Source organism: Calidris pugnax, unplaced genomic scaffold, assembly GCF_001431845.1.
Source record: "Calidris pugnax isolate Ruff unplaced genomic scaffold, ASM143184v1 scaffold55, whole genome shotgun sequence".
Classification (NCBI taxonomy): Eukaryota; Metazoa; Chordata; class Aves; order Charadriiformes; family Scolopacidae; genus Calidris; species Calidris pugnax.
In genome coordinates this window covers 4,974,257-4,987,017 of record NW_015090832.1, presented here as the reverse complement: position 1 = coordinate 4,987,017, position 12,761 = coordinate 4,974,257, and the positions used below count along the sequence as shown (strand labels likewise).

The following is a 12,761-nucleotide window of genomic DNA, read 5'->3' as shown; positions in this document are numbered from 1 at the left end:
TCTCTCTTTCACTCTTGCTCTGAAAAAAAATCTGGTGGGAAGTTGACCCTCAGCCCCTCCTTTTTCTCCCCATTTGAAAACCGTAGGGACGGTCCCGATCCAGCAGTCTTCAGGCAGAGATATTTTCTGCTGATGGCAGCTAAGTTTTTTTCTGTCGCTCAGGTAGAAAAAGGTACCTAACAAGGGGAAAACTGAAAAAGACTTGCTGATTTAAAAAAAAAAAAAATAAAAATAAATCTGTTGTGCTCTTTAGTGCTTGTTTAGGGCTCGTTACCGGGAGTTTCTGTATCTGGCAGGCTCGCTCCCGAGAGGGATCGTTATAAATGCTGGGCATGTGCACGAGCAGCTCCTCAGCAGTTTCCGAAGCATGAAAATAGCAGAGTTTTTCACTGATTGACTCCACTCCAATGAGATAGCGAAAAGTAAGATCGTAGTGGAGGAGAGAGGCTTTTTCCCCGAACTTGATATCGCTGTGTACCAAACCCAGATGAATTTAGCAGAATGTGGACACAATTATTCAAAACGTATCAAATGTCCCTTTATAATTTCAAGAGCTTAATTATACATTTCAATGATATATTAATAATTTTTGGTGGCTATTTTACAGCCATCTGCGTGTCATGTGTGCCATGGGGTTGGTTTTTATTTTTTTTATGCCTACTTGTTTAAGTTCTGTGCAAGGGGATAGATAGATAGAAATAAGTAATCGTTGAGCTATTTAGCCGCTGACAAGACGGCTCGTGTTTGCAGCCTAGGGCACCGCACGTCTCAGGCTGGAGTGAAAGACAGAGTGTCAATGGGTTTTTAGAAGCCAGATGATCAAATTTGATTTAACAGCCTCAAGAGGGTTCTTATAATAAAATATGATGGAGGTGGAAAAGGCCCCGGTACAGAATAAAACTGCAGCCTCTTTGCATTTCTCACTGTGATTGCAATTCTATCTTTATAAAGACAGTTTTTTAGTGGTAACCCGGGAGCAGCCTTGATGAAATCCTGAGGGATCTCATCAGAGCTGCTCCCGGGTTGGAAAAAATACCTCTTTTGGGAGGTTTTTTTTTCTTTTTTTTTTTTCTTTTCTCGGCTGGCCTCCCAAAATGCAGTAGTTTAGGTGAGAAAGACAATACTGAGGTAACACGAGCTGACTTTACAGGACTTGAAACATTTGCAAAAAACGTGGGGCAAGAGGAATCGCTGCGTTGGAGTTGGAACCGCTCCTTACAACCCACATACTGGAAAATTTTGTAAACATCAAAAGTTTAAAAATTATTTTTTTTTTACTACTTCTGATTTAAGGGACTAACAGATTGGGAGGTTGCTTTTTGCTTTTTTGGTTTTGTTTCTTTTTGAGTGCTTTCAGTTTCCATCTATTTAATCACAGGTTCCTTCTGAGAGGGAACTAAGACACTGCAGACTGTTTCTTTCAAGTAAATTATCCCGACTCTTCACTGACTGCAGCTTTTTCTTTGCTTCATTTAAAATATTGTGCTCTCATGATTGTCCTGAGCATCTGTCATGATTGATTTCCTAGGAAACCCCTGTTGCTTACAGTATTGTCTGTATATTCAATAAGTACGCTGATTTTATTTTTTTTTTTTTGCTTTCCTCCATTAAAAACTGTTTTCTCCATCTTTGTACTGAGGTTTTACTTTTCCAGTGTTACAGCTTCGGTTCTCTTCCACAGCAAAGCAGAACAATGAACAGAACATGGTAGTGGAATTTAAAAATTACTCTGAGGGGACAAAACCCACATAACTATATGCTTTAAGTATGTACGTAATCCGTTAGTGAGTGAAGTTATTCAAGCACTTAGAAGTGACCGTGGGCTTCCGTGTTTTCCTGGTTCAAGGTTAATTTTTTTGCAGAGACTAAAGTAGTTTTACTTAAGTCATAATGCAAGAATTCCAGATTTACATGGAGATGATTAGAGTTGGAGAATAAAATTTGACCAAAAATCATCTTTTCACAGAAGACATATAAGCATTTTATGTCACTATGCAAATGTAATGCTAGGGAGTATTACTACTGCAGTAAACTGACAGCACTAATGCAGTCTTTCAATATTTAAATTTAACCCCACCAGGGTGAAAAAGGGCTGTTAAAATATTTTTGCTTCAAACTGAATGACTTTATAAATCAAAGAAAATCTTCTGCATCCAAGATGTCTCTTTGCAACAAAGTTTGAAGAAATGTGTTTTCCCGTTCCCTGCCCTGATAGTCAAATAAAAATTTATAAGTGCCTTCAAAGAGGTAGTAATTAAAAATTTAATATTTACATCGTTACACAATAAAAGAGGTAACTAAGCCACATGTTTGTAACACTCTTTTAATATTCTTTACTGAGATATGTGGCGCTGTAGTATGGCAGTAATAGTGAAAAGATGTGATCAGGAGCTAAGTTTTTAATGGGAAACCAGTCATTTGGGGCCAAACCTCTGTGCTTTGCAATCCAGCGAAAGTGCACGAGGACTTGGCCAGGTGATAAACGGATAATTAGTTATTTTTTAACCATGCAGATAGTGATGTGACTCATATCATGGAAGATCGGGGCACTCATGCATGCATAGGTTGTTTTACTTGTAATCCTTTGAACATCGAATGGAAAGTTAATTTCCCCATTTGGTTTGAAACGCGTGTAGATAACCTGACCTAAATTTTGCAGCATCAATTTGACTAACTAAACCCAGTTTGTGTGTTGCTCAGCTGTTACAGACAAATCTAGCAAAGACCAAAAAGTTTTTCAGAAACTATCACGTTTCTGAGCAAAATTATACCCCAGAACCTCTAGGGATTTCTGTTCCTAATAAAGGACATACCCAGGGCTTAGCCTCTGCTTTCCAAAAAGCATCCAGGGCATTAGCTCAGATCCTGGATCACACCAACAGAGGTCCCACATGAAGGGAAGATGTGTCCAGCAACCAGAAATGCGGGTCAAAAAAGTGTCTTCTGTGAGATACCTGAATGTATTTGAGATGTTGCAGATGTTTGAGCAACCAAGTGGAGACGACCACAACAAGCAAAAATAACTGTGTGGTGCTCTGAGTAGCTTCTTGGAATATCTCTGAGAATAACCCTAGAACAGCAGGAGGAAGACAGGCCTGCAGAAACAGAAAATATTTCTGATGATTTTGAAAGGACAGATGTTTTTCCCTTGTTGTTCTCTGCTTCTGTTGCTTCAGTTTTCTTGGGTGATGAATATGAAGCAGCACACACAGTGGTAGAACTGCTTGAATTTTAGAGGGTTGGAATGTTCTCAGTTGTTAAAATTGATGCTTGTCACATAAAAAACTTTTACAGCAACCAAATTTTCCAATTGAAAGAATTTCAGTTACAGAACTTTATGTGCTGATATCTGCAGAGGAATTTACAGCATCAGCAATTTTCTTTCTTTTGAAAACACTGTTCTTATTTCATTTCAAATGTTCAAGTTCAAAATGCTCTGATTTTCTCTTTTTTTTCCATTTGAAATAAAAAAAAAACTCTGTCAAAATTTCCCATAAAGGAAAACTTATTTTTCGGTTACTGCTGTTATCTGAATTAGGGCCAAATTCTGCTCTTAGCTTCTAGCCTTGAGGCACCGAATTTACATCTCGTTATATTATAGACATTTATGGGATGCAATTAATTTTCTCATTTAAAAAAGAAAGAAATCCCAGGGATTTGTTCTGTGCTGCTTTGAAATGGAGCTCAGCTGTCATTCTGGAGAATGTTTTAGGTTGTCAGACATGATGCAGGAAGGCTGGTTTGCATTCACAGTACCAGCCATTGTAGCCTTGTGAAAAAATTGGGGCGTGTGTGCGCATTTGTGTGTCTTTCTCTTCTCTGATCTCAGCCAGTGTTTCATTTTCTCCCTGTTTGGCTCATTATATTTTCTATTGTTGTAAGTTTGCCAAACAACAACAACAACAAAAAAATCAACTTATTTATTTCGCCTTTCCTTCTTTCCCCTTATTTCTTCCTTCTTTCCATAGTTGGCACATCTTGGCTTTTCTTCCTCTTCTGTGCTGTCTCATGAACATACTCCTCTGTGACATTTGTTTTTCCACACTTCTTTTCCTATGTAACTGTTTCCCTTTCCTCTCTTTGATATGTTTTCAGGCTCTCTTTTCTGTCTTTCCTTTATTCTCTTTTTTTTTTTCTTTTAATTATCCATGCTTTTTGCTCTCTGTCAATCCCCCCATTTTGTCACCCTCTTCATCACCTCACAATTTCTTCTGGCTCCCTCACTGTCCCCTTCATCCCCAAGACAGACTGTTGCGTGACACCCCAACTCTTTCACCTCCACCTCTTGCCTGTACCTGGTGCCCCCCTCCCGTGCACCTCTGCACAGATGTCATTAGCTGCATTAGGACCGGGATGAGACAAGAGAAGGGGTTTTTCTCCTGTTCCCATGAGGTTCTGGCTACACATATGGTCTGTTTGCCATTCAGACAAGGATGACTCTGCATCCATCATCTGCCAAGTCCATGGAATAGCCTGAGGAAAGTTACAGATCATATTTTTTAACTGCCTCATACTACCTTATGATAGGATTTGATGTCTTTCATGAGTATATGAGACCAGACTCCTCTTGGCAGTGTCTCTTTGATTGTGAATTTATGTTTGTGTGACCAAAAGCAGCCTGATCCATCCCTGTTTTACCTCATTTATACAGTGCAATGATGTGGCACTTCTAATTTATTTATGTTTTTCTCAGTTATGAATGCTTTTCTTGGGAAACCATTGCTATTCTGAAAACCTTTGCAATTTGGCTTACGCTGTTTATTATATGAATATGAAAGTCAGAAGCCAAGCTTAAATAAAAGTTGCAGTTATTTACAAGGCTGTCACTGGTGTTGGTAGGAAGAAGGTTCTCTGCCTCTGTGCCATGTTAATATCGGCAGGTGATCTGGCAGCATTTGCTGGAAGGACAATCTGAAGGGACAGTTACAGAACTCACATGAACCTGTGGATGCTCCCTTCTAAGAGGAGAAATAACAAGTCTTTGGGGAACAATTTGGTGTAAGGATGGGATTCCCTGTCTGAGCAAAATCGTATTACCGCATTTCCACACTTAGAAGCTTTCTGAATCACTGTAAGTCAGTGACATGTCTAATCAGGCATTTTCTGATTAGAAACCTTTATATTTTTTTTCAGATACAATGAGATCTGGGATGCAAATATGAAATAACTGGCAACTAACAAAAATCTTTTATTAAAGGAACATCTGAGTGGAAATCTGCAGCTCATATACCTAATACTTAAAAAAGGGAACAGAATACTACAGGCAAATAAATCCTTATCCATACATGACAGAATGGATAAAAATAATTAAAAATAGAGTAACAAAGTGTCTGAAACAACGTGATAGGATGGGGTTCAAACAGTATGATCAGCCACGAAAGAGCTCCTTTGCAGAAAGTCTATCAACTCTCAGTGAAGTTTCTCATTCTCTTGAATATGAGATTCTGATCCCTCCTGAAAACACATCACTTGGTGAAATGGATTATATCTGTTCTATATCTGTTCTATAACAAAAACCTCAGAAATACCACTTCACACACATCTGGCTTTTAAAAAAATGGGTGGAAGGCAGTTTAAGATAATATTATTCAGTGGTACATCTCTTGCTGTTAGTTCTGCGGAGCTGCACTGCTACAAAATTAGAGGTTTTTCTGTAATAAGCAGTGGAGAAGTTGGGCATATTTGGTGAACATTCAAGGAAACCTTAGAGTTTGGAGAAGTGAAGCATGTGAATGCAAGTGAAATCAATCTGACTCATGTTTTGAGTAAAATATTGTGAGTAGCTGCATGACATAAAATAATGCCACGTCACTTCAGAAGAATATCTTACCTTTTGGCTTGAGAGGTCTGGTATTTAATGGTTTATCCTCAGACCTGAGGAATCAAAGAACGCTATTTCCCTGGAAGCAGACCAAAGGAGTAAAAGGTTAGAGCTGGATTTACTGCTGTGTTTATGCAACGTAAAAACCTGCCACCCACCCCCAGGTTTATGTTCTATGGTCGTTATTACCACAGCTTCCCTCCTTCTTTTTCATTGCTAGGAAATTTATAACGTGGTCAGTCTTTCACTCTCCTGATGCTCTAAAGTCTTTCTGCCAGCTTTGGCCTTATGTCTTTACCTGTTGCCCTAACTTTCAGAACATTATGGCCAACATGAGGTAACGATTTTGCTCTGCAATGTAAATGCTTTATCTCTCAGAGAAGAGAAGTAAGAGAGTATGTTGATCATAGAAATATTAGGAATGGCAAAGCTTCTGGATTGGAACAACACTAAGCAAAGTATTGATTGAAAAACTTATAAAATTAATCCATACCATCTTTCATTATGTTTATTTAATAACAGCAACCACCCATGAACAGCTAATCCTGATCTTTTTTTTTTTTTAACTTTCATACTTAATCAGCAAGGGGTTTAACTGAAGGCTAAATATTTCAAATTTGTGTTATAAATTTGTCTGTCTTGCTCCTGCTTTCCTAGAAATAAGTGATAAAACATTAGAGGATGTCCCCCCCGCTAAAAGTTTCTTCATTTGCCGGGAGAATAAAGAGAGCAAGAGCCAAAGAGGTAGAGTGGAGTGTTCGGAATCACGCAGGGAAGAGAGAGGCAACAGTGACATAAAGTTAAAGGTGGCAGACATACATTAATTATTGCCGGTAATATTTTCTAGATTTGCTACTTGTCGCATCTGTTTCAGCTCTGACCACGTCTGCGATAGGTTTTCAGGACTTTAAACTGTAAATGTTTTTAGGGAAGGGATTTTCATTACTCTTTGAAGTACCTGCTTGTATTTATGGTCACTGCAAAACTAATATACGGTGCATGACTGTGCCTCAGAATGTCAAATACGTGCACTGCATACATATGTTCTAGATATATAAATGTGGTTTGGGAAGTGCTTCAATATTTTACGTTGAATTCTTATATTCTTTGCATTTTAAATTACAAGCCTTAATGACAGTCATGACCAACCCATGAAAGGAAATACAGTATTTTAATTAAATAGCTATTTTGCATTCTACATTCATCGCTTTTGTTTATTCATGTTACAGTCATAACATTTTTCACACCTTAGTGATTTACTGCGCTTAGAGGGATGTATCCAAGCATCAAAACAGGCTGTGCTGTTGATATCTTGGAACCTCCTAAATGAATTTTAATACTTCTACCACATCTACTTTCTAACTAAACATAGAAAAGGATTACGTACCTCATAATATTCAATTAATGTTCCCACATTTCTGTCCGTTGCAACAACTTTTTGTCAATACTCAGTAGTACTATTGTACGTTTTCAGATAAGTCGGTACGTTTTTTGTTGCAAAGGAGTTTGAAAGGGAGGAAAAATCCCTCACAAAACCAGCATTACCATAAATTTTTCTTCCTTTTTTTTTTTCTTTCCTTTTTTAACATTGAAAACTTAAACCTAGTGGCAATGAAGATTGTTGATCTAATTGATCTCCAAAAAAACTATCCGAGCTTGCTGCCCTCCTTCAAGAAATGCAGTGAACGCTCTCGGAAACTTGCAAGGATTAATGCAAAAGCATAAAACTTCTTTAGCGTTTGTGCAAGAGCCACAAAAGTGCACGCACATGAAATCAAGCATCACATTTAAGGAACTATTCATTAAATTCTTCAAATAGTCAGAACTCCCACCTTCTTATTTTCTATACAAGAAAGGCAATGGACATCTGATCCTTGTTAATACCATTAACGTGTTTACAGGTTTCAGAATTTTATGTGCATCATAAAAACATCTTGTATTAATCTGAACATACACAATATATAATGTTTATAAATAAGAGTTGCAAGTACTGAAAAAGGGCAACAAAAAATTTTGGATATGTATTAATAAAAAGATCTAACGTTCAATGAAATCAGTCCTGAAACAGAAAAGAAGATTTAACTCTCCACAATGAGGAAACTACTTATTTTTCCCCTACAATATAAAGAATTAGAGGCTAGTACAGGACAAAACTCTAAAAGCAGTAGAAGTATGTTTCGCATGAAAATATATTTATAAGCCTTAACTGTCTGATTTCTAAAGGGAAACTGAAAGATAAAAAAAACACTATCTTGCCCATAAAGGAGAGTTGCAGAAATTAATATTTTCATTTAACTAAAACTTGTTGTCTCCTTTTTCAATGTATTCATTTTTTTATTTCACAAAAAACTGGTGATTAGTTAGTATCCTTCATGTTTCAACTGACCAATGCTATCAATTTAAAGTAGATGACACGTATTTATTTATGCATACATATAAGAACATTGTTTTAACTGTAGATTTCTCCGGTCCCTGTATTTTCATTTCAGCTTGCTAAACAAATCCATATTATACCTACAGTTCTCCCTGGAGCTATATCTTCCTAAAAGATTTTTTTTGCAATTTAGAGAATCAGTAAAAAAATATATATTTATGAATAAAAGCTAAATATCCACTTAAATAACAAATAATTTACTCACCCCAGGCATGCAGCTGAGGAGAATGTACTTCCAACCAGATTTGAAAGTCATAGCTGAAGTGCTGTACATTGACTGGCAGTTCTAGTTTTTGTCATTGCAAGAAATTTCACTGCAAGTCAAGTGAAGCTAATCCTGTTAAATCCTTTGATTTATCTAGAGCTTCCTAGGTAACTCAGGTTTTAAGGCCTTTCTATAAATCTATTTTTCTTACAAATAAACCACCGGAAAAAAAGGAGATAACTGTAGCATTAAAGCATCCTGGCATTGTAGATCCAGCCTCAGGGCAGTGAGGGACAGCAGGATACGCTCAATATATTTTTTTTAGCTGCATTAGAAACGAACCCACAAACACATTTACCACATACCTTTCTTATAGTCCCTCCGCTGTCTTTTTTAACATTCAGGTTCTGCTTCCTTTTTATATAAATCAGAAGTTAACCTTCAATCAGTGGATTAAATATGTGAGAGATGTTGCTTATATTGAATATCTGAGACCCGTTGGCAGGGGCGGTACTTTGAAAGGGTTACATTTTTTTTTCCTTGCTCATCCAATGCAATGTCAAATGGGACTACTGCTGCCACCTCACGTGGTCCTTTGTACTTACATAATAAAAGTTCTTATATCATGTACGTAAGACATAGGAGACCCAGTGTGCACTTCCAGAGGAGCAAGCAGCTGATAATAAAAATTCAGTTCTACCATGTATGGCTATGTTTCTATGGCTGTGACCTGTTGGTTACTTGTTTTGTGCCTTTGGTGTTGGCAGCTATTAAAAGTTGAATGCAAAAGCCTAGAGACTGTATTCAGTATTGTCTTGATAAGCAGGTTAATTTTACAGACCCATCATAGAAGGAAGGCTACTGGTTTGATACCTTCCTTTTTGGAGGCATTAAGGGGCAGAACATTTGGTCTGATGGGGTTTCTGGGGTTTCCAGTTTTTCCAAACATCCCCCTCCACCCCGCCAAGAAAAAATATTAAGTTTTGGTAACCAGTTATTTTGTTTCCACCGGGGGCATGAGGTCTCATGGCCTCCAGAGCCAGCGACGCCTTTTCACCTCATTAATGGTGGGCAACATAGCACTGGAACCTTTGAGCATCCAATACTAAAATCAAGCCACTGAGTGCTGGGTTTCTGTCAAATTTGTAGGGGTTTAAAACAGGTCAATGAGCTTTGAGGGACTGTAGAGGAGGCAAATGCCTCTTGCTGGTTTCTTTGCTGGGTTCCCTTGTCAGGAGGTTCCCTTGTCAGGAGGTTCCGATTTAGCCCTGCCGTTCTTCCGCCAAGGATGACGTTGACTTGTAGTACAATGTGCAGCTGAGGACTTGGGGCTGCTTTTCTCTTGCCCCCTTCTACCATTGGAAGCCTCTTCCTTCCCCAAGAGAAGAGTATGTCCTTCCCTCCCGTCCCCAGGGCACTCACTGGTCCCATACGTACTACAGCTCTGCTCCAGTGCTTGCTCAGGAAACGGAGGAACACCAATGGCTAGGGGAAGAGGAGGGTGAGTGCAGCCTGGATCCAGCTCCTCGTCTTTTCCCATTCCTAAAGTAGAGAAGGACCACACTTCTGGCACCGTTGTGGCCTGGAGACAGAAGATGGGGCAGGCACACTCTGGGGTCAAGTATTGCAGAAGAGAGTCAGACTTGGTCATGTGGGGCAGCAGGGTGAGGCACAGAGCTACCATAATGAATATTGTGATTGTAAAGTACAGTTAGCATCATGCTGCTGCTGTGGTGGTGGTGCATCATCCATCCTTACATGGAAAGTGTGGGCTCTACACTCTACAGCAGCCATGTACAGTCAAGGCCATGCCTGAGCTCTGCTGACAGGAGTCTTCAGAGATGTGACCAAAAGCCTCTCATATTGGGGAGCATGTGGAAGAGCCCATGGCATTTTGTACAGTCTGACTCATGAGGCTTTCAGCTTGTACAAGCCACACTCAAAGAAGAGAAAGGTGTAGGTAATACTACAAGAGCTGTACTCCTTTCTCCCACTGTCTTCTCCCTGGTCATCATCCTCCACTGTGTGAGTCAGGGACTGGGAGGAGAGGCTGTTCTTCACAGCAAACAAATGGATCTTATATTGGTGATGAGAATGCCAGGACAAGAGGAGAGGAAGAGGTCTGGAGCTACAGCATCCAAACCAGTTCCTGCTTCCCTGATGGCTGGGGATAACACTTTGGTGGAGTCCTGCTTCTGGAAGACCAGCTTGTCTGGTTCTTCTGCCTCTGCTAACAAGGCCCGGGGTAGGTTCTCCTCTTGCATTTCCCTTTCTGCAGCTCTGCCTTTCTCAAGTGCAAGGATATTTATTTGAATGGAAATTTTTATTAAGCAATTAGTAAGCATGAATAAGCATTGTGCAGTCTTAAAAACCTTATCCTTGTCCTTACTGCATGCAAAACTTGTTGATTTTTATTTTTGCTAGTGGCATGACAGCAGTTCTGGGCTGAAAGCATTGCACATAGGGAACTGTGCTTTTTCACAGCCCAGAATGTACCACACACAGGCTGTGAGAGCATGTCAGCCGATGCTAAGTATGGGGACTGGAGCTACACATGTAAGCAATCTATTCATTCAAGTGTTTCCCAAGAAGGAAATAAGAAAACAAAACAACGTGAAGCAGATAAACCCTTAAAGATTGGGGCCTTAAACAAAAGATGGTGGGATAATGTCTTGGACATTACAGCTGGATACTAGAGGTTCAGAATGAATTCTGCCAGGTGGAAGGGCAGAGGGTGAAGATACAAACACACTCCTTGAAACTATGGGTATAAGTCTTGGACTTTATTTCAGTGAGAAGAAATTTCTAGGGTCTTTTTCTTAAGTTTTCAAGCTGTACAGGCTCTTGGACATAAAATCTTCAATAGCTGAAAGTGAGGCTTTCAGCAGATGAAAATATTTTTTTGTTGTAAGCTGTCAAGATAGAGAATCAAGAATGGTTAATACTGAATTTACACTTTAACTGGGGTTTCATTTGGAAATGTAACGGTGTAAAATCCTTATTTCATTTTTAAGGGGAAACCATGCAATTTGTCTTCCTTTTCAGAATTTTCCCTGCTTTTTGGTCTTGTTTCAGTTTATCTGGTTTACATCAGGCTGAACCTGGCCTAACATATGGCTAGCATATAGCCTGGCCAGAACCAGCTGGAGCCTCCTCACAGTTGCCTGAAACCTCTGACTGTGATTACACAGTGAATCTCCCCTAGGGAATTTGGTTGTATATTTACCAAACATGCCGCTGAAGTTGTATATTAGAAGAAAATTAAGCCAAGAAGGGGCACAGGTATGTTTTTGTCACTGATGTTTAAGCAAAACCTCAATTTTTCCCTAGAAGAGTTTTAATTCTGACTGTATAAGATGCAATCTCTCCCCTCTCCACAAGCTATATATTTTTCCACTGTCCCCTTTCACACAACACAGTTACATTGTTTAATTTTTCTATTAGCCTAGAAGTAATATTTCGTACTGAGTAAAAATATTTAACATTGAGGACCAGATCTTCAGGTGATTAAAGCTGCTAGGTCCAAACGGAGTTGTCATTTTAAATCATATGTAAATTTTCACCTCAAGGTTCTGTGTGGCTGGTGTAGAAACTCCTAACAATATCACACTGAAAAGCCTCATTGCAAATGGGCACACAGGACCAACTTTGAAATAAGGAAAGACTAACTTTGAAATAAGGAAAAGTGTATCTTTTTCTCAGGATGGCCTAGTTACCTCCAAAACCCCATGAAGATCTGCAAGAAAGGTCTTACCTTTGTGCTCACATAAAGACTAAATGGTACAACCTTTATAGCCAGGATACCCTATATTGCTGATCCTTTTTGAACAGTTCTTCTTGTATTATTTACCATTTTTGTCTAGTGCTCTTTTCAGTTAGAGGGGGATCATAAGATGAAAAATAACATCCTAATGAAACATATCTCAGAAGTCTTGCTGAGAATGATGCATTCCGTGAAACCAATGTATTGCAGGGGAAACTTCAGTGCCTTGTCATTAAACATGTAGAGCGATTTGTTTCAGGACCCAACAGAGCTCCCATTGAGGGGTTTATATTTTGTCCCAGTGCTGTGGAGGAAAACCCCTTTTTGTCTGAATAATTTCTGCTTTCACAAGCCTGTGATATCAAGGTGTCTGTATGAGTTCAGACACTGCAGCTGGATAGTAGTTGTTCAGAATGAGTTCTGAGTGGAAGGACACCGTCTGTGTAAGGATACAAATGCACTCCTTGAAACCACGGTGTTTGGTGGATATATGTGTGCTTGTCAAATACATACCCTGGAGTACTCATGCAGCTTCTAA

At 39.0% G+C, this 12,761-nt stretch overlaps 1 protein-coding gene across 1 annotated transcript in view; it reads right to left on the bottom strand.

Moving 5' to 3' along the window:
• ASIP (agouti signaling protein) overlaps positions 1-8,911 on the bottom strand; it is a 33,092-nt gene extending 24,181 nt beyond the window's left edge. The window contains exon 1 of the mRNA XM_014941245.1: positions 8,826-8,911. The gene's annotated coding sequence lies outside the window, so the exon portion shown is untranslated. The remainder of the gene's footprint in view (positions 1-8,825) is intronic.
• Between the last annotated feature and the right edge of the window lie 3,850 nt (positions 8,912-12,761).